This window comes from Gambusia affinis, linkage group LG12, assembly GCF_019740435.1.
Source record: "Gambusia affinis linkage group LG12, SWU_Gaff_1.0, whole genome shotgun sequence".
NCBI lineage: Eukaryota > Metazoa > Chordata > Actinopteri > Cyprinodontiformes > Poeciliidae > Gambusia > Gambusia affinis.
Genome location: NC_057879.1, coordinates 16157236 through 16178780, shown reverse-complemented (window position 1 = coordinate 16178780; position 21545 = coordinate 16157236). Strand labels below are relative to the sequence as shown.

General features: G+C 39.4%; 1 protein-coding gene across 15 annotated transcripts in view; it reads left to right on the top strand.

Moving 5' to 3' along the window:
- The first annotated feature begins 577 nt into the window (after nucleotides 1-577).
- LOC122841138 (adhesion G protein-coupled receptor L2-like) overlaps nucleotides 578-21545 on the top strand; it is a 129770-nt gene continuing 108802 nt past the window's right edge. For 6 of the 15 annotated variants that reach the window (XM_044134194.1, XM_044134193.1, XM_044134189.1 and 3 more), the window contains exon 1: nucleotides 578-1225. The gene's annotated coding sequence lies outside the window, so the exon portion shown is untranslated. The remainder of the gene's footprint in view (nucleotides 1226-21545) is intronic. The other 9 variants (XM_044134198.1, XM_044134196.1, XM_044134188.1 and 6 more) reach the window with 4 other exon arrangements.

Here is a 21545-nt window from a genome sequence, read left to right as displayed (position 1 = left end):
CTATTAATCTGTGATTTGACTGTCAATAAGTATCGTTATGCCAAAAGTGGGATGGGATGTTTACTACACCTTCATGAAGTCGAACATGTTGTAGTTGCCCTCAATCACAGTTTCTTTCAACTGGATATGAGGTGGGCTGCAGGCATTGATCCATTTCTTGCATTATTCCAGACTTCCAGGGTTTTGGAAATGTAATAAAGTGTATTCCGCTCTCTACGTGCTCTGGGTACCGGCTGTCAGTAACTGTATTTTTCTCACTGACAACGTTTGACCATGATTTCCTTTTATTTTCTCCCAAATCTTTATGACTCTAACGTGTTAGCGATGAGGAACACCGGCAATGTTGACAGAGTTTCAGTTCCTCCAGGTAAGGGGCGTTGATTGACCGCTAATTGGTCAGTTGTTGACAAAACTCCCTAGAATGATTGGGTCGTGTCAAATGACAACAACAAGCTGCTTATAATCTTTTACCTAAATTTCACTACAAACTATCCCTTTAATTAGCATCACAAGCCACCCCGATCCGTGCCGTGCTGGTGATCCGCGCCGGGTTTTGCGTGCCGCCATGCACAGCCAGCTGCTGCAGAGCAGGGGACCGGTGCGCCGTTTCTCCTCGCCTTGTTTGCCTCCAGTCCGGCTGTAGCTCCGACTGCCTGCGCGGCGTGTGGATGAGGCGCAGAGGGAACGACCCCCGAGCGCTCACAGAAGCGCTGGAGAAGCCACACTCTCCCATTTAGATCACAGTCCGCCTGCGTGCGAAACCGCCCGAGGACTTTCGGACTGATATAAGGCGCTCGGAGTTTGATTTTGAAGCCAGACTGGGGCGCATCTCGTCTCCTTGAAGTGATCCCTTTTTCATGCAGTCTGTCCATAGCGCTCCCGTCGGAAGGAGTCTGTGAGGAGGAAGAGGTGGTGGAGGAGGAACTGGAGAGAAGGGGGGGAAGCAATCATTACTTTTGAACAGACCCTTCGACATGGAGCTATTCGCCCGGTCCCGTGCGCACCGGCTGGAAGAAGAGCGCTTCTCTGCCTCAGAGATCCTCATCTTCTGTCCAGTGTGAAGAAGGTCAGGAATGCAGCAGAGCCCCAGCCATCTTTGTGTAGTTTATGAGGGCTTCTTTTAAAATAAAACAGAGAAAGGAGAGGCGGCGGCGGGACTCCTGGTGTTGGTGGACTGAATCGGATCTCCACTCCACGCCGGGGATTCTTATTTTTGCACCGCGCTGTAAGTAGCGTTTAAACGCGCATGTTTGACTCTTTCTTGTGGAGATGTTGGGTTGTGGCTCGCTAAATCAATGCCATTTATTTACACTCTCAAAATAGGATCAAGAAAAATGTGAGAAAAGTGGGGCCTCCAGCAGTTCTAAACTGCTGCTAAGAGATCAATGCATCCCCATGGTGTAACACATATACTTTAAGTTAGAAGTTGCTTGGCTGCAAGATTCAGAATGCTGTTTGTGGGTGGAAATAATTTTAAAAACACCTTTCTGATTGCTGTGTTTTTAACCTAAATGCTCCCTGTTATTGTACATTTGTATATTTTCAGTTCAATTTATTCATATATCTCCACATTGCAAATAAATATACTTATATATATAACAATAAAAGAGCATTAAGATTATATATATATATTTATATATATATATATTCTTAATGCTCTTTTAATTTTATTGTTGTATATATATAATCTTAATGCTTTTTATAAGGCAGCAAATCACAATAATACCCAGAAATGATCAAGTGATTTCAATACAATTCGGACGGATTCATCTTTAACATTCATATTCCAGTTTATTTATATATCAATAATCTTCACTGATGCTCAACAAGGCAAATAAATCTCTTGACATGACCTTAAAGGTTTGAGAAGACAAATTTAATTTGATGTATGAGGTAGCCACTATTATGAATTTTATAATAAATACATAAAGGGAGAAAAAAAAGAGAGAACTCCCAAACATCTCCACCCAGTCCTGGACATCCTAGAGCGGGACTGTCAGTTGCTGTCTCCATTTACTTTTCCATTTTGCGGCTGTAAAATAAGATCATTTCACAGGACATGTATAATTCACAGACCTGAGTTAGCCATGTGTGATGATGGGACACACACACACACACGCACGCACACCCACCCACACCCACACACACCACAACGTACACCCAGATGCATGCACACACACAAACACACAAATACACACATAAATAGAGTTTTTACAGGCTGAAGGAACCATATTTTATTCTCACATGAGGCTTTTAGAGACATGGGCCGCTCAGACCTTTAGAGAGAAACAACAAAAGAGCGCTTGGGCTGCCAGTACCAGCCTGAAATATCAAAGCTGAGCAACATTTACATATAATCCATATTGTCTGTACTAAATCAGGACAGTGGTGCATCATTATATAAGTTGTGGAAACTGGGGGCTTCCTTGGGCTTATATAAGAGCCTCGTAGTTAAGATTATGGATGTCTTTACGGCACCAAACAAATCCATTCTTATTTAGACCCTGACGGGAACGATTCTTCATCCAAGACCAGACTATAAAAGTCTTGCTGGCTGGGATTGATGTTCAGTGCTTAATGCTGACATTCCCATCAGTGATCCCCAATCATGGAAAGGTTACCTCACCCTCCTGCTATGAAGGGCAACATTTGCAACTGAAAAAACCCCTCCATTCACCTTGCCCATGTTTCAGTTCTATCCAGAATTCTTTTTTTTTTTTTTTTGAAAATTAGATTTTTTTTTTCTTGTTCTATCCAAATTCAGCTAATTTAGTTGACCCAGTCGACCAACCTTAACCACCCAGCGTTCAGCCAAAATTTAGGCATTATTAAAAGCCTTCATGGAGACACCTTTCACTTTTTCCACCATATGTTGTACAGACATAAAGCAACGTTGTCTTTTCTATGTCAGTATAATTTAGTTTACAGGGAACTAGTTGGTTTTTAAGAAAAAAGTCCTAAAGGTGCCAATGATTTTGCACCTTAAGAGTTTTGTACCTTTGTAGTTTTTGTCATTGCTTACCAGATTTTCAAGTATAAAATGGAGCCGTCTGTATCTACCATCAGCCTGCTTCTCTCTTACGAAGCATCAATTCATACCTCACCTTAAATAGAATCTGAACCTGCTTTTACTGCCATTTAAAGTAATTTTCTATCATTTTAGTAAAAAATATGGATTTTATAACTTCAGTAAGAGAAATTTTCCCAAAGAAGGTTTCTTTTTTTTGACCAGTATCCCCAGTTGGTGCTGATCTTTTTACATCTTTGCCAATTTGAACCATTATTAATTATTGTGAAGGGATGGGCGATATTTACCTTATATTTTATTACATTTTTTTTTTTGGTATTTATTGTGATAATGATAGTAGTGAAGATAAAAATGTGTTTTTAACTTCTTTGCTGTCATTTTTTTTAGGCAGCTGTATGACCACACAAACATAAATATCGCTCTTAAGACATACACCCATTTTGAGATGGACTTCTTCAGGACATTAATTACATAAAGAAGTGTGATTTTTGTCACTGAACTGCACATTGTTACTGTATTAATCATATATTTACTCAAGCTCATATTGAACTAAAGATTTTTAACAAATGAGTAAACTTAACTATCCTCACAATACTGACAGTTTCCGTGACTTTTCAGACATCATTAATTGGAATTTTTCCTTGATAAAGCACAATACTTATCACAATAAATATTTTTTTCCCATGAATAAAAGGCGTGTTAGGTGACTGCTCTTGTTCTGCATTCAGCATTTTTGGAAATTAGAGAAAGCTTTCTTTCACAGGATGTTTTGTACTGACCTTTGGTCAATTTAAAGTCACCTTTGAGTCATTTTGTTTCCATGGCCAATGATTTTACGTCATTTTCTATTCTTCTGAAAGGAAAGTTGAAACCAATGTATATTCACCAGCAAAGGTTTTCTCAGAATCCTCTTGGTTTGATCGAGGGGTCATGTTGTTGCATATTTCAAATAAAACCATGAGTCCAAATGAGGATTAGAACCATCATCAGTAAAAAAAGGGTTGCTTAGGAAACCTTAAAATGTATATTACAAAAGTTAATTTTCAAGCCCACTTATGTCTTACATATATTATTATACTTAACTGTAAAAAAAGATAAACTGATTTACAATTGTAGGAATAACTGTGTGAAATGGTTTGGTAGCCAAGGTACAAACTGGAAGTACGAAGGAACAAAATAGACTTACGAATTGGTGAAAGAGCCACTAGGATAATAAATGGTAGGAATTCAAATGGGGACACAGGGAGTGGTGCTAGTTGGGGACAAATGGTCTCTTGCGTCTTCCTCCCATCCCACACCCCTCCTTCTCCGGCTTAACTCCCACCCAAGCCATGCCGGTTGGTTTGGTCCATTTGTCTGGTGTCGTCTTTGGGAGGAAGTGCCATCTCATCTCACATTGAGCAAATGGTTTCAGTCCATGCTAGTGTGAATTCTAGCAGGTTTTTTTGTAACTGCCAATTTCCATATCAAAGTGTCTGCATTTGAATAGAGGGGAACTTTAGCTGCCAGCCCCCTTCCTCCAAGCAGTTTTATTCTGAGGGAGCACTGCTGCTGCTGGTGGGGTCGGTGGTGGTGAAGACGCAGGCTACTCACAGGATTTCTGGAGATGGCAGTTGGCTGTGTGTGTTCGTGTGCGCGCGTGTGTGTGTGAGAGAGCGAGAGATAGTGTTTGTGTTGGAAGCAGAATTAATGTGGATTGGGAGAGTTAGTTGGATATAATCTACCACTAAAAAGTCTTATATTGAGTGGGAATTGTGGATGCAGCTCATTGACGTGGTCATGTCAGAAAGATTTTCTCAGATTTTTCCTCTACTATTCCTCAAAATAATGCTAGCCAATTTATTTATTTATTTTTTTAAGTAAGGGAATCACGACTGCTCACTAGCTAAAAACAACCCCCCCCTCCTCTGCTACCTCCACACACAAATAAGTTGCAGAAAATTTGTTTAGTCGATTGGGTTGCAGTATTGAGTTTCTAAAGCGCCCCAAAACAAATTTGCTCTCGAGTGCCTTCTTGCGAGTTGAATGGTTTAATTGGACATTGATTGAGTGACGACGTAAAGACACGGAGCGTTCATGCTTTGTTGCAAGACTCCCGTGTGCCTACTGGTGTCTGATTGTTTTTTTTTCTTCCCTTTTGCAGAGATAATATTTATTTCCAATTCTGTGCAGGTGTTATTTGTCAGAGAAAGAATGCGCCAAGACATTGTTTATTTTGATGGATCCTTCGGCTCTCTTTCCTCTTTGTCTCTGTGATACACGGTCTAATCTTCGCTTCAGTTTTTGGCAGGTTAAATAGATGAAAATAAACAGACACTTTGCGGTGAGCACAAAGAGAAACAAACAGAAAAAAAATCGCTTTTGTGCCTTTGTGTATGCCCTTACTTTGAAAATAGGATCAGCATAGGTTAATAGTGAAAGAGGGTGCAACGTGTGAAATGTTATTACACAGAGACAGGGAATGTAAATGCCATTGGAAGCGCAGTAGGGGTCAGCGGCCCCTTCATGCTCCTCCTGCTCCTTGGTAATAACATGAGCCAACTGCTCCCCGATCGGCTGAAGAGGACAGCTCGCTCTTTCCTCCCCTTCCCTTTGTTTGGACAAAATAACATCACAAAACCGTCGCAGAGGGGCAAGAGCGGGAGAGCAGATTCAAGTTTGAAGCCCAAAGAGCAAGAAAGAGTGTGTGGTGTTGGGGGGTGGGGGGATATTCAAACGTCACCTGCTATCTTCCCTCATGGCCGACAGGTTTGACAGCTGCCTTGTTCAATTCCTCCAACTTCCTTGTGAATGGTTGGGCAAACAAGTAGACCGAAATGGGGACACAGGAAGAGATGAGTAATAGATGAGCTTAGATTAGATTGATTTTCAAAGAGAAACAGTCCACAAAGATGCAACTTGCACATTTTCCTATGTATGGCGTAATTTTCTCCCGTCTGTTGGCGGTTTCTCAGCCCTAACAAAGCCTCGAGAACAGCCTGCCTGCATTGTGTACGTGTGGGAGGATGAGGCAGGAGCCACTGTGGTAAGTTTGTCGAGTTGGAGTGGAAACCACGCTGCGGTGCTGATCCAGAGCCGGCCGTTCAGATTATTAAAAAGCTGCTGAGGAGGAGAGGTGCTTGCATTGTGCTCTGTGGAGGCTGCTGTCAGTGGAGAAATTGGCATTGGTGCTCCCTCCTAAGATGGATTTCCTATTGCTCGCTGCGAAATGATCTAGACTCCAGTAACGGCTGCAACCTGACATTTTCCTGTGATGCTCTCTAAAGACAACCCCCCGCTCCCTGTTCCAATCCCCTCCTCCTCCTCATTTTTTGGGTTATTTATTTATTTTTTGAAGTAACATCAAAGCTGCTCTTTCTCTTGTTGTCCACATTTGGAAGGGATTGAAGAAAAAAAAATCCCGGAGTTAAAAAGCTGGAAAGGGCACAGAGTATTTAACAAAGTGCTCGAGGGTGAGTTTTTCACTCACTGCTGAAGCCCATTGAAGCCATTTTGTGGCTTTACTTAAAAAATAAAGAGCCAAATAAATGTGCATAAGGGTTGTTAAAGGGATAGTTTAGAATTTGTTTTAAAGAAAAGCTCTATCAAGAGGTTGTAAGGAGGTAACATGTTTTATTTCACTATTAATCCAGTTTAGTTATTTCCAAAGGCTGAAGCCACTCCCATTTAAATAAACTGCATTCTAAAAAATGTTACACTGCAAATGCCACTAATTTCTCTTTAAGCCATTGTCTTGTTTGGAATCGGCTGTTATGCAGGGAAGATATCATTTACACAGGCAACTTGAGTACAGAGGCAGCGTGCCCCTAATTGCCTTCCTGTGTGAAACACATACAGAGAACAAAATATGTAAAGCATTTCTTGTTGGGGTTCAATATTTTTTATTTGTATATTAAGCAGTGTAAAAAGTCAGGAATGGTATTGTAGTTTAAGTCAAATTATTAGTTTTGTACTTAGTAAACTTTACCAAGAAAAGTGTGCATGTTCTATTTACATTTATGTTTCACAAAGGAAGATTATTATCACCTCGCTGCAGATAACCAAGTGGTTCAAATACGTCAATGATATAAGGTTCATAAAAAGCATTCAAATGAATCACTGTGACCTTTTTAAGATGGAAGTTATTTTAAGTCAGTAGAAGACCATTTTGGTTTTGATGTTGGTTTGAGCCTTGGCAGTGTTTCAGATTTAGTGACATTTACTTACTTGTGTAATAATTTTCTGCTTCTCTGTAAATAACCATTCAAAGCAAATGTCACAATGAGTTAAAGTTTCATATGAAAAGAGTTTGCATTAACTGGAAGAATGTTTTTGAGATTGAAGTTGTAGTTTTCTGTGGTCTAGCTTTCAGCCTTGTTCACTGTAGTGTTTCCTACTTGGTCACTTTGTAAGAATGTTTAACATGAATTAAGAACGCACTGGCAACAGTATTTTTGGAAAGCAACTGCCAACAAATCTACCAACTTTTTCTGCTGCTATTGGAGACTTTTAGAAAGAGAAAGGCCTTATCATTATTTCTCTTTACAGCAAATGGGTGCTACCTTTTGGGTCCTGTCCGGTGTCAAAGCACCTCCAGGCGGCCCAGTCCTCACGCCACACATCAGTGCCTCCCAGCTGCAGAAAGAGCAGCAGATACTCATCCCATGTCTCCAGACCTCAAACTAATCCGTCAGTCTTCTTTTTGGGTTTTTCTTGTGGTTTTTCTAAAGTAGGGGTGCTCAATACATTAATTGTGATTGACCAGTTGATAGTGGGAAGGTTTTGAGTCAATCTCGGCAGTTGGTGACAAACTGAATGCCGCCAGGACGCTGAGACCAGCACGTCCTCTTCTGACGCCCTTATCGAAATATTCACTAAGATCCTAAACGTTTGTATCTTCAAAACCTGGGGCGTGCTGTGGTGGCGTAGGGGATAGCGCGACCCACATTTGGAGGCCTTGAGTCCTCGACGTGGTCGTCGTGGGTTTGATTCCTGGACCCGGCGACATTTTAAGCATGTCTTCCCTCCTCCCCTTTCCTGTCAGCCTACTTTCAAATAAGGGACACTAGAGCCCACAAAAGACCCCCTGGAGGGGTAAAAAAAAAAAAAAAAGAAAATCAACAAAACCTGTTAAAATTTATATTCTCAGATATTATTGTTTCAACAAGGTGTTGCGCAGTTCAGTGCGTTTCAGTTCCATTAACAAAAAAAAAGGGCCACTCAAAGACCGACCGACTAGCAGAGCAAGAGTTTAAATAAGTTAATCAACCATCAATGTGTTCAGGGGAGCGCTTATTAATAATCGAGAAATAAATATCAAGCCTGGAAACCTGATATTGTAATGGACTTAATGTTATGTTTTTAACGTAATCTTTCCTAGGCCTGCGGTGCACAGGTGGTTGCCACGGGATTGGGTGTGCTTAAATGACAGAGAGAGTAAAAGGTAGGAGTGGTTTTGAGTTGATCACCTATTCAGGTTATTTTACCTTTGTTTACCTTTGCTGTGGCGCCGTAGTTTCTAAACGTTGGCCTAATTACCTCGTTCGTTTGTGAGTATACGTCATTCACAACAAACATCAAATAGAACAAATATATTTCATAACATTTTAACAAATGGCTTCTACTGTGATAATTATGTGAAATTAAATTAATTATATCCCAGCTTCAGAAGATTTGTCTTTACCATAACAGAGCTCTTTGATTCCTCCTATCAGTCTGTTGCTTCTCATATTGAGGTCATCAAACCAGATTTCAGATCTACCATAACTGACTGACTCCTGCTGACCTCAGGATTACAACCAGCTTGTGACTGAGAAAACAGTAACCTCCTCAGAATCCCACTCAGGAAGAAACTGCATTAGGTTTTCTATCACTTTATTATTTCTTCTCTAACTCATGTATATTTGCATATAAAATAAGTCAATAGAGTTTAATTTACAATTTTTATGTCTTCGCGTCATGAGGTAGATCTCAGCCGGCTGGTGAGAGAAAAAGTAGATCTTGGTCTTAAAAAGTTTGGGCACCCCTGGTCTAGAGCTTGGATGAAGAAAGCTTTATTTGTAGTTCATATTTAGAGTGGGTTTCACTCACGTTGTCTCTCCTACGCTTTCCTTTTCTTTCACAGTACCCATTACAATTACATTCACATGGCCAATTACGCAAATCAGGAAGCATTCTAACTTGGTGACTTTTATTGACTTCTTGAACAGCCAATAGCTACTTACAAAGGATCTGACTGGGATCATTTTACATGTGTAACAGGGTTTATGTACCATTCTAACTGTGTTTTAGGAAGGTGGCAGACTACTTCCAGGCTTGACAACTGTAAATATCTGTGGTTATCTGTAAAAAAATCCTGAATATTAAACACAAAGACAGTTTATAAAGTAAGTTCATAAAGTGGTGATGGCATTCCCTTCTATGGCTTTTTGAGCGCTCCACCTAATATGGATTTATAATAAGCAAAGCGTCAGCTACTCTAGGTAAAAAATTTACTACGTATAAGCGTTTAACAGACACTCGCTTCAGAAATCCTGAACCGTCCCATTAACAGCATCTGTGGATATATGCCTGCGGAAAATCTCACCCCCTTCTGCACTACCTCCGGTGTTTAAAATGACGGTTAACTTTCCCCCACTGGTTTGAAATGGATGTTTAATGATCGACAGAAGCCCAGAGCTTAGCGTCCTAGCAGTCACGCTGGCACTGTGTGTAAGAAAGCTCTCCCCTTGGTGCCGTTGTTTGACGTCGAGTTCAAAAACAGGCTTGTTCTCAAGTGATGGATCACCACAGGTCTCTTTGGGTTGTGTGTTAACCCTTCGGAGGGTGCAGATCTCTTCCCCCGTTGGCAGCACGTGATGGATGTGTCCCGTGTGTTTTGGCTCCATCTATCAGAAGATTAGCACTGACCTGTGAGTTGTCTGAGCCGCCCTCTGAGCTCCTTTTGCCCCAACGCTGCAGCGATATTAGCATACAAGGACGCTTCTCCGTCTCAGGGGGGATACAGAGATAGTGTTCTTTATTTGGTCCTGCCGCTGTATAAGGTCACAGGAAGTGTGTAGATTAAGGGCTGAAGAGTGTGTTGGTATTAGGTGTATCTGACAGGTCATCTGTCTTCAGTGCTTTCCTGAAATTCCTAAATAGCACCATATAATTATCCTAGAAATTGAGGTTCAGGCTATGCTTCACTGCAGTTCCTCCTTCATGGCACTCATGAATCATATAAATATGTAAATCAGTCAACTGATGTGGTTTCACAGTTACTCTTCTCATAGCGTCGAAACATCTGAAAGTGGAGTGCATATACACCCAATTTTTTTTTTTTATTGTTTTTATAAGGCCACCACATATGATGGACAGCATGAATTCTTCTATTAAGTGCCTTCACAGGAACTGCACAAGCACATTTACCTCTTGAGAAACTAGTTATTCAAAGCACTAAAAGGCTAAGTCAAATACTACATTCCAGCCCTTTCCCTCACCTTAGTTTCGCTGCGATCATAAAAGTCTATCCCCACTTAGCACTCTCATGCAATGCTTAAATGTCACCTCCTACGGTATTTCTGGCATTTTGTCCTTGTTGTGTCTTTATGTATTGAAAGAATACCTCATGTGGCTGTTTTCTTAGTTCACTAGGGAGGGAAAAAAAAGTCAGAAGATCACCTGTAATCTGTGAGCTCGTCGTCTGCCATGTCTAATGGCTATTTGATGCTTACTTGGTGTCGCTTGGCGTTCCGCGACAAAGCCAATCTATTTTCAAGGTGAGGAGATATTGTCAGAGTCCTTGAACGTTCCCCGGGTTTTGACTGGCAGGTGGTGTCACCGAGGATAAGGAGTGGTGGGAGTCACACTGCAGAGAGAATCTATTACCTCCAATGGCAGAGGCACACTTTCACAATGTGTCAGTAAAGTCAGCCATCTTGCATACTCTTGGCGTCTGGAATAGTCCCCTCACCAGAGCAACGAGGGAGCAGCTTTCAAGTTTAATTTTGGGGCTTGCCATAAGCAGTTTTATTGATGTTGCATGCTCGAGCTTAGTGCTATGATGAATCGTCCTGTAAAAGCAAAAACATTGAAGCGTATATCAGTGTCACTGTGTAATCTGTTTTGTGATCACTTGCAACATTAAACAACCTAAAAAAAAGGGGAAAAAAAGAAAGAACCAAAGTGTTGCAGCATGAAACAGGAGCGGTAAAGAACTCCAAAACTCAGCCGAGCCCTTTCTTGTGGAGTTGTGCTCATTTCCGCCATTTCAAAAGCCTCTTTAGAACAGGGAGAAAAGGGACTGCGGGGCTCTGCGAGTTGCAGGCGAGAGAGGGAAGCTTGTTGATGATCAGCCGAGCAAATCAGATCTTGATATTTGAAGAGTGGAGTTGTGATTGCTAATCACTCTACTGCTGAGTTTTAATTAGGAGACTCATAAGCATTCTGTCATTTCCTTGCACAGCATATTCGAGCATCATGCTCTTAAAAGAACAAATAATTAGTTGCCTTAGTAGTTGGGGCTACAAAACAAGCTCATGTTTCTACAGCATACAAGAATAACACACTGATAAAATTTTTTAGCACAACTATGCACAACTTGACTTTTTTGTGTTATTCTTTCCACCTTGTAAGATAGACTCTCCTTTTTTTTAAAGTAGACATAAGGCCTGCACAATATGTTGCAACTATACCATCATTGCAATATCAAGTGTGTGAAGTATTCACATCACTAAGGACTGCTTGGAGTGCAATGAAACGCGCATTTTTCTAGTTAATGTAATATTTAGCCTGTTGGAAAGAGTCTCAAGGTAGCTGATTCTCACATCAAATGTTGCCCAAAATGCTAAAGGTCACAGTGTAGGAAGCACAGATGAGAAAAAGAGAAAAGAAGAAATGTGCATATACTGTAACTGATGACTTCATCTCTGTAAATATCAATATTATTGCCATTGCAATATTTTCCAATAGCCCCTAGTAGAGATGTATAGATCAGAATTTTTGCAGCTGATCTTTAACAGTGATTTTGTAAAACTCTGACCTGCCAGTACTGATTTCTCCCTAAGAACATGAAATAACAACAGATTTCTTTTTACTACTTTCTGAATTCATTAAAAACAGCCAGTGACGTGCGGTCAGGGGAGGCAGGTGAGGCAGAACCTCAGCTGTCATCATGGAAAAATAATATATAATGATAAAATTATTTATATTGCTCTTTTCACCCTGTGGTTTGTACCATGAACTATTTATTTTTCATTTAGCTTAACCACTTTTGATAATTTTTTCTTCAAAATCGCTGAATTTTTGCAATTTCCTATTTGAATGCTCAGAAGCGCAGCTGGTGAAGAAACAGCGAGTTGAGCCTCACCTGGGATTGCGTAACCTCTCGTTAACTGCACTGGCTGCCATTTTATGGGAGCATTTTCTCCTGCCTGTACATCGCCAATAAAATGGCTAAAATCCATTTAATATATAAACTGATTTTCCATAATTTAGCTTATGTATACAAGGTACAGTGTTTTTTGTCACCAACTGTTTGTGTAACGTGTTTCCTGTGCTAAGGAGCGATCATTAATGTCAGAAAACAGATTTGAGGTGAGGCAGGCAGTTCTCTTGCCTCATGGCAGGGGGCGCTCATTATCCCAGACATTGTGACTCCACAACTGGAGAGTAAGAGACGGTAACGGCGAGCTAGCCATGTAGTCAAGTGCAGCAATATATTTATAGTTTTCTCCTCTTACCACAGCAATCACTTATTAATAATTGCAAAATAAACATTAAGCCTAAAACCATACTACTGCAACAGACTGTTCTGCTTTTTGTGTGGGAAATATTTGAGTGTTTTTTTTTTGTTTGTTTGTTTTGTTGTTGTCAGTTGCGAGCCTAGATGCGCTGATACAGAAAGTGAGAAAGATGTGGTGTTGAATTGTACTTTAACAGTTTTTCCCTGTGCTGTAGAGCACAGCACGAAATTAATACCTAGATGTCCAAGTTTGTTTGAGTTAACTGAATTATTCTACCGCAGCAGCGCAGCTATGGATCGCATGTTAAAGAATTGTCTTTTTGCCCTCCAGCGTTGTCTGCATTCACGAAATTTCCTTATGTAAACAATAATGTGCAGGGGGTCTATATTTGTAATTATGATTATGATTAAATCAGTGCCTCACCAGCTATGAACCTCACTGCACGCCACTGAAAACAGCAGTGTTAAAATGTCCGTAGTAAAATAAAACTGCTAAGTTACAATTTACAAAGGTGTCTCTCTGCATTGCTGTAAACCTCAAAAAACAGTAAAGTGCTTCAGGCTATGGGATCGACATACTTTTGATTAAAATCCAACTAAATAAGATCAAAGCTTATTCTACTGTTTTACAAGGCTTTTTTCTTTTCAAATTTTCAACCTAAAAATGTTAAAGTGCTTTATCACAAGATAGTGATTATACATGATCAATTGGGAAATTTAATATGAAGTTCTCAATTTAATATTAGATACAAAAACAAACAAACGGTGATGTATTAAACTATTAAATCATTTTTTTCAATTACTGGAACTGTACAGAAGGCAACATTAGACCATGTATGTGAGAGAGGGAGAGAGTAAGTAGTCACACAGCTCTGCCCTGAAACAAGACTTGACAAATATTTATAAAACAACAACAAAAAAAGATTACACAAGGCACACTTCAGCTTTGAGACCCAGAACTTTTATGTCCTGGAACTTTCTAATTTATCTTCCCTGTTTCTTGTCTGTTTTTCTACTTTGGGGTCCAAAAGGTTGCTGATGATGCATCAGTGCTGATTGATGTCTTATCCAGCTGCTGAGATTGGGACAGAGGCTCTTATCAAGAATAAAATGTCTTGATTCTAAGCAATAAAATTATAACCAATAATTCTGTTCCAGTGATTACACTTTAAGAGCAGACAAATATAATCATTGTATAGTCTAAGGAATAATATACTCGTGAGAGATTTTTAAGGGGATTTCAGCTTCCTGTCATTGATTGAAAAGACTTGCTCTTTCTCACTTTGTCACAGCCTGAATTAATAATAGACAGATAAAGTTTTTTAAAACAGTATTTCAAATTTATGTGCTTCCTATAAGATACTGAAAATAGGCCACAGATTTCAGACAGCATCTTTTAAAAAGAGCAGTAACAGCGTTAAAATATGTTTCTTTGATATCTGCGGATTGTTAACTGATTTGAAAATATTTTTTTTATTCTGACCAACCATTCACATGGCAGTTCTAATCAAGCTGAAAGTCATCTGATTTGTGTATTTTTATCTCTCCAGGTGTAATAGCATGAATCATTTCAACCTATGTTTAGGTTTATACAATAACCTACAATCTGCTGAGCAATCATCATGCTTCTGTAGAAAAGAGATTTTCCTTTCCTAAAAACTTTTGACACCTTTCTGCTTTCTGTCTTCATTTTTAAACACTTCTTCACTTGGCAACAACTTTCACACCAAAGGGTGTTGTTCCCAGATGACTTGTTAGTGCTGCATTCACTGATTGGATTAAAACAGAATTGATTTTTGTTTTTTTAGTGTAAAATAGTCTGATTTTGATGTCCAACCTTCTCTTGGTATACAGATGCTTACACAAACTTTCTCCAAACGAGCCCCAATTTAATCAGGAGTTATTTTCTCACAGTTATTGCTATAGATTTGACTGATCTTTCTCTAGAATGGGTATGGTTTCTGTCCTACACTCCTAAGACCTTTGTTAGGACATTTTAATTACAGCAGAGCTGGGTGTAATTGATCTCGGCTTAGAGGGATTTCACTGTCAATGAGAATGAGCCTGGGCGTTAATACGACTCGAGCAAACGCTTCCACCTTTGTGCCACACTGATACACACTCCTGCAAGAGGGACTGGTCTCTACCAGAGATGGCCGAGTCTTGTTGTTGGTTATGTTTTAAAACGGCGAGGCGTCTGTCTTTCATGTGTAACCATTCAGCGCGAACAAGTCTGGAACCCGAATTTTAACATATCTGCAGCCAGTATTGTTGCTACCTGAAGTGTCCTCTTACGAAGCACTTTCTTCATGGTTCCATGTTGTCACCCACGATCCTTAAATTTTCATAAGGCTGTTAGATAATGCTTCCCGATGAGGGTGAATTATTGATGGCCTTGTACGTATGAGTGGGACAGAGAAGGCTTTTAACTCTCTGAGCTACGCGGCCTCTTATGTGGTAACTAAGGGACACCGTACAAACACCCATAGGAATGATGTACTGGAGGAGGAAACAAACGGAGGCAGGGGGCTGAAAATAAAATAAAAGAGGCATGAATCCTTTACACCAGGGGTTTTCAAAGTATGAAAGGGTGAGCCCCCCTCCAAGGAGCACAATGCCTGCTGCCCCCGTGGAGGGGGGCGGAGTTGTAAAAACTCCACCTTCAGCCCCGCTCTGGCCAAAACCAGTGTTGGTATAGTTACTTTGAAAAAGTAACTTTAATCAGACTACTGATTACTCCTTGAAAAAGTAACTTAGTTATATTATTGACTACTTGACTTGGAAAGTAACTAAGTTACATTAAAAGTAACTTTTTAGTTACTTTCAGCAGCTGCTAACAACAACGCTCAGCCTCCTGTGAAAATCACATTGAGCTTTGCCAAAACTTAATTGTAAGCTATTTTAAAATGGTAACATCAACAATGTGTCTCCACTGATAAGGTTGAACTGAAGAGGAGATTGTACAAAAAACAGTACAAAAAATAAAAAACATGAGTAATTTGTGTGGTCCACTGTTGTCTGGAAAACTCTAAGAAGGATTTTAAAGCCCCCCTCCCCCCAGCCTCCAGATTCTGCGTTACGCCCCTGAGTTTTATGTCGCAGCGCACAGAGCTCCTCCTGCAGCTCCACAGCTCACATGGCTGCACAGATTTGTGACACTTACCGTAATATTAATAATTATAACGGTGCTAACTTGCCATTATAACTATTGCCAACTACGGACACGTTTATTCGTGGCTGTTTTCACGTTTAGTGCGCTGTTCATATTGGTCTCGATGTTTGCAGTTTTCTGGAGCGCAACTCGAAGCTAATTAAGTTGACATTAACAAAGACACAGCGGGACGGATCATCCGGGAAATGATGAAGACGGAGAGACTGACTAAAACTACCTAAATGACGGACAAATTCTGGGATTTATTATGAGTCTCTGCTTATTTCCAAGCCCAAATGAGTAACTTCACGTTCAAAAACGAGCCCAAAAAGGCGCAACCCGCCACTCATTAAATTTGCAAGCGACTTTTAAAAGATGAAGCCCAAAGCCGCTTATAATAATCGGACTTGGCGACAGAAACTCAAAATAGTTCCAGTTTTTCCACCAACAAAATGCGCATCTCCCCCCATTTTTAACATTTCTGTTGCATAGAGACGTCGGTCACTCGACAAGACGAGTAGAGGAAATACGATTAAATAACAAAAGAAGACAGTAACGCAAAAATGATTTTGATAAGTAACTGTAGTCTGACTACTGGATTTGAAATAGCAACGCGTTAGATTACTCGTTACGGAAAAAAGTGGTCCGACGTCAGTAACGTTACTGACATCACTGGCCAAAACATCCTCTAAGGTGGGAAACATTTCCACTGATCCCCGCTCCACACGCGCACCCCACAGTACCAACTTTTTCCTAAATCCACAGAGTTGATCATGTGCGTAAAAGACGTTTCTCTCACATCAGTAGACAGCAAGCAGATAGCTTTTCCGGTTTACTTTTTCCCTCGCACCGCGCCTCCCCTAAAGTGCTCTGGCGCCCCCCAGGGGAGGCGCGCCTCACACTTTGAAAACCGCCGCTTTACACCACTGTTGGGCTAAGCCACAACAGAAGGAAAAAAAAACTTGGCAGCAAAGAAAGGCTTTACATGAACAGAAGCCTTCTTTTTGTGTTTTTGAAGCATTGAGAGGTGGTATGGTGGCTGTGTATGTTTTGCTTATATTTATACAGCACTCTGGTTGTGTTTTCCCGTATTGTGCAGAAGCACATACACATGGGTTTGCTACAGTTATTAGCATATAGGAATTTGAAGTTTGAATAGACAAGTAAACTCTGTGCACATTTATAAGGATTAGAGCTTAAAAAGTCAGGATAAAGAAACTGATCAGGGGATTGAATGAGAGTGAGGCTCTACTGTTTTGGTTGTAGACTAATTGCTCTCGTTTAGCAAAAACACTATTTTTGTAATGGCGTTTGGTCTCATTTTCTGCTTTTCTCCCTTATTGATCTTTGAACACTTGGGTTTTGAACTGTTGATTGGACAAATAAAACAATAAGAGGATGCCACACTGCACTCAATGATTAACACTGTATAATATAAATGATTTAGGAAATGAACCATATAAATGGTCAATCGATGCATTGATAAGAAAATTAATCATTAGTCCCTAAAGCAATGGTTATCTAACTGTGAAGTGCAGAATAATCACAGTGCATATGATTTCATTTAACAGTTTTTTATATAAGTAAAGCAAATTTCGCCTTTGAAAATATCCAAGGACTTTATTGTGATTATAAAAAGCCTTTGTTTTGGTATGCATCTGGTGAAGGGAAACATAAAGAGTATTTATGAACATTTATTAGACCAAAAGAAGAAAAACATAAATTCTATTATTATGTGATTTTATGTTGACAGTCTGAGTCTCTTGTTGGACTAAACCGTCTTCCATGCGGATTTCATATTTTTATTTTGCTGGGTTTAGTTTGATCAGCCCATAGCTCTAAATTCTGCAAACACACACCCTGACAGCTGTCCCAAGTCTTATTGCAAGAGCTCTCATCATTGTTCAAATCCGCTCTCTTTGCACTACTATGGCCCTGGAGTTTGCATAACAATGGAGTGAGCAGAGCAAACTCTGGAAAAGCACATCATTTAGAGATGCAGAATTTCGGCCATGTGGTCCTTGAAGCTTTTAGGTGGGTTTTTAACAATCTATTGATATTTGTAGATGAGAGCATTTAATTTAATCATCAAAAAAGCTGTTTTTAAAATAAAATACTACAGATTTTGTTGTCAAAAGGGTTAAACTTGTAGAAAAGGATTTAAAGGCTTCAATATGCTGTGAATTTCATGTTACATTTCTTTTAAATCAACCTAACTCTTATAGGTATTTCAGTCCCTCGGGTCAACTGCCCATCTTTTAGAATGAATATGCACAAGCATTTACAATTTTTTATTTTTTTATTTTTTGATCAGAGACAGACACTTAAATAACCACCCGGTGTCTGCCTTCGTAAGTCAGCGACAGCACAAGAAAGCAATTATGTAGAGTGAAACCAGAAAATCAAGTCCAACCTGTGTTCGTTTCCCAGAGGAAATGTGGCAGATTGATGCCTGCGTTTTGGTTTCCAAAGGAGCTGACAGCGTGGGTGGACAAATTATTACAAACCAGAACTGAAAAAAGTGAAAGTGGAAGCTATCTAAATTTAAAGTATTTTTTAAATCCATAGTGAATTTTCCAACTTAAATTTGCCAAATAGATGGTCTGAGCAATACTCCCAGTCCACACAAAAGAATCTTTCCTAATCAGTGCCATCATGCAAAGTAATTAACCTTTAATAAAACCTTTGAGATTCGAACATAGCAGAACAATTTACAATTACTGATTTTAAATTATGGTTTCAACAAATTAAATTAATGCGCACATTTTCTCAACGATTAGGCCCACAACTATACCTCTGGGAAACATCATTTTTCTGCTTTTTCTCAAAGACCTTCCTTTATTTAACAAGTCAACATTCCTCTGCTGGTTCTTCTTAAGATGTTTGGACATATTTGTGCAATCCTGAAAATACAACTTTTTGGGTTCCAAAAAAGGACCAACTTAACATCAACATTTACCTCACTGAAAAAACAATGCAGCATATTTAAATGTGTGTGCAAGTTGTGAAATCAGGTCTCAAATCTGCAGCAGTTTAAAAAATCAGACAAAATAAACATGCATTGTGAAAGGATCCTCTCATTGCTAATGAATGTAAAAATAAGCAAAAGGAAGAAAAAAAATTATGCACCACCTGCCAATCATCAAACAGCAGTCAGACAAATTTAGCGACCAGCTAATAATGCAGGACTTGGCAGATTAAGAACCAGATATTTCCCTCAGGAGTTTTGCAGTCTGCAGCAGAGCTAAAAGTGAGTGTATACTGGCCTGAAAAGCATCTCCAAATAAGTGATAATTCTGGTTTGGAACTGTTGGATGTGTAATTAGGCAGTTGTTTGCAAAGACTGTCTAAACAGACTTGCTAATAATATGTCATTATTGCGTTTACAATTTCCTCTGCTAGCCCTGTTTGTCAAATGTAACTGATAAAAGTAGCTTCCAAAGCTTTTCTGATGCAAGCAAACAAAAAAGAAAATGGTGTGAAAAGTGGGGGTGAGGGACAGTGTCTAATTTTACCAAGCAAATTTACATTTTCTGTCTGCATCACCTCCTGGGCTATCATAATAAGACTAAACATAATATTATGTTAATTTTATTGCTGGATAGACTTGATATTCTTTTCCCCTTGGTGGAAATTATATCATAAATTAATGCTGGTGAAATTACCAAATATCTTGCATTCTTAGTAAAAAGTGCAGAGGCTTCTTTAGTCACAATTATCAGCTCAAAGTTATCACGCAGAGACATGGTGGATGGAATCAAAGGAGGGAAAATTCACAGTAATTTACTAGCTGGTAAACATCTTTACATTCTGAAAATCAAAATGAACCCGTATGTTCACCAAGACCCTGAGCTGAATATCATTGCAGGTATTAACGATGCCCTTCAGGATACGCTTTCATCTCTGGCCCAGTCATAAAAAGGTTTCCCCAGCATGGAGACGCTGAAAAATTAACACAGTGTTAAATGCTCCCCTCTCTGCATCCTGATGGCTTTACCTGCAGGGAAAAACCAGTAGATATGTACTATCAACAGTAAAACATGGTGGTGGGTCCTTAATAGTATTGGCAGCCTTCCTTTGGGACTCATTACTTTTGACAATTACTCCACACAGTCCAGTAATGGCCGAGGTGTGGGAGGCAATTTCACAGGACCACAGTAGTTTGACCTCATGTTGCAGGAGTTTTTGTATTTAAAGCAATTTCACTGTCTGGTTTCACAAGGTAAACAGACTGAAATGTCCTTTTTGTTAAATACCGAAAAGGTCATTTACACTTCCATCAGACTTTTCAGGATGTCTAAATATTGCTATCGCAATAATTTTGGATTTGTTTTTAACAGAAGGTAGTAGTCATCATATTATTACAGTTTTGACGTGGTAAAGAAATAATGTTATGTTTTTACAATGTTTTCATCTGTAAAGACATTGACAATGTCTTTGTAGGTCTTTGTGGTGTTTGAGTTTTATTTGTATGTGAATTTAACTGGTACAGTGAACCCCCGTTTTTCACGGAGGTTGCATATCGAAAAGAATCCGTGATAGGCGAAAGACTGGTTAGCCAATCAGGCCGCAGAACACAATGCACTGTGAAAAAAATACTACACAAAAAAATCCGCGAAACAGTGAGGCTGTGAAAAGTGAACCGCTTTGTAACAAGGGTTTACTCTATTGCATTATCATCATTCTAAATAAATTGCATACAGCACTGATGTTTTCAACATATTTTAACATTAATTGGATCTTGATCTTCGATGCAGTGATTTGAAATTGGTGCAGATTCCTTTTCTCTGTTTTAAGCTTTAGGGTGCCCTGAGCTATAACAGAAAAAGACACAAGAACAGCGTTTGGAATAGATTTTCTGCCTCCTGTCCATGAGCGGTCATTAAATATTTATATAAGGACCAGAGGAGATATCACAGTTTATGTGAGAGAGCAAGTGCTGTAAAACAGTATTTTGATAATTCAAAAAAAGCTAAATGATTACAGACTTGATTTTAAAGCAGTTGGTACTAGAGATTAGGGTAGCTAGCATTATTAAAACCACGGTCTTTGTGTGTATTCCCAGGAGGATTGTTAAATTTAAGATTAAATTTATTCTTAAATCTAATCTGAACCAGCATTTCAAAAGCTACCATGTTCCATAACAGACAAATGATAAAATGGATAAAACAGACTAATTTTGCTGTACTCTGTTTAGCCTTCCTCTCAACTCCTGAAAGGCTCACTCTCTCTTGCTTTTTTGCTGCCTGAATGAACTGCAGTGTTAAAAAAAATACACCTTCCTCTCCAATTGCTTCCCTATATTCCTGTGTTTACTCTGATTTCATCCAAAGAGAGATGTTGTTGCTACAACCTGGTAGTGCTTATATATGATGTGCATACTGATCAAAGCAGATATGATTTTTGAATTTCTGTCATTCTTGGCACTGGTCATGGCAAATCAAGTTGGAAATTGTCCTTTTTGCATTTTTGCCCATGATATGTCTAAACAGTGAGGTGTGATCGTATATATAAAAAACAAACACACAAACAAACAAAAAAACAGTCCAGCATGACTATTTCGGTTAAATATTTGAGGGGCAAGACAAGGAATTCTGAATAGTTGCTAGAGTAGATAGATTAGAAGAGCATCATTTAAAGCAGTGGGGGGTGCGCGCTGTAAG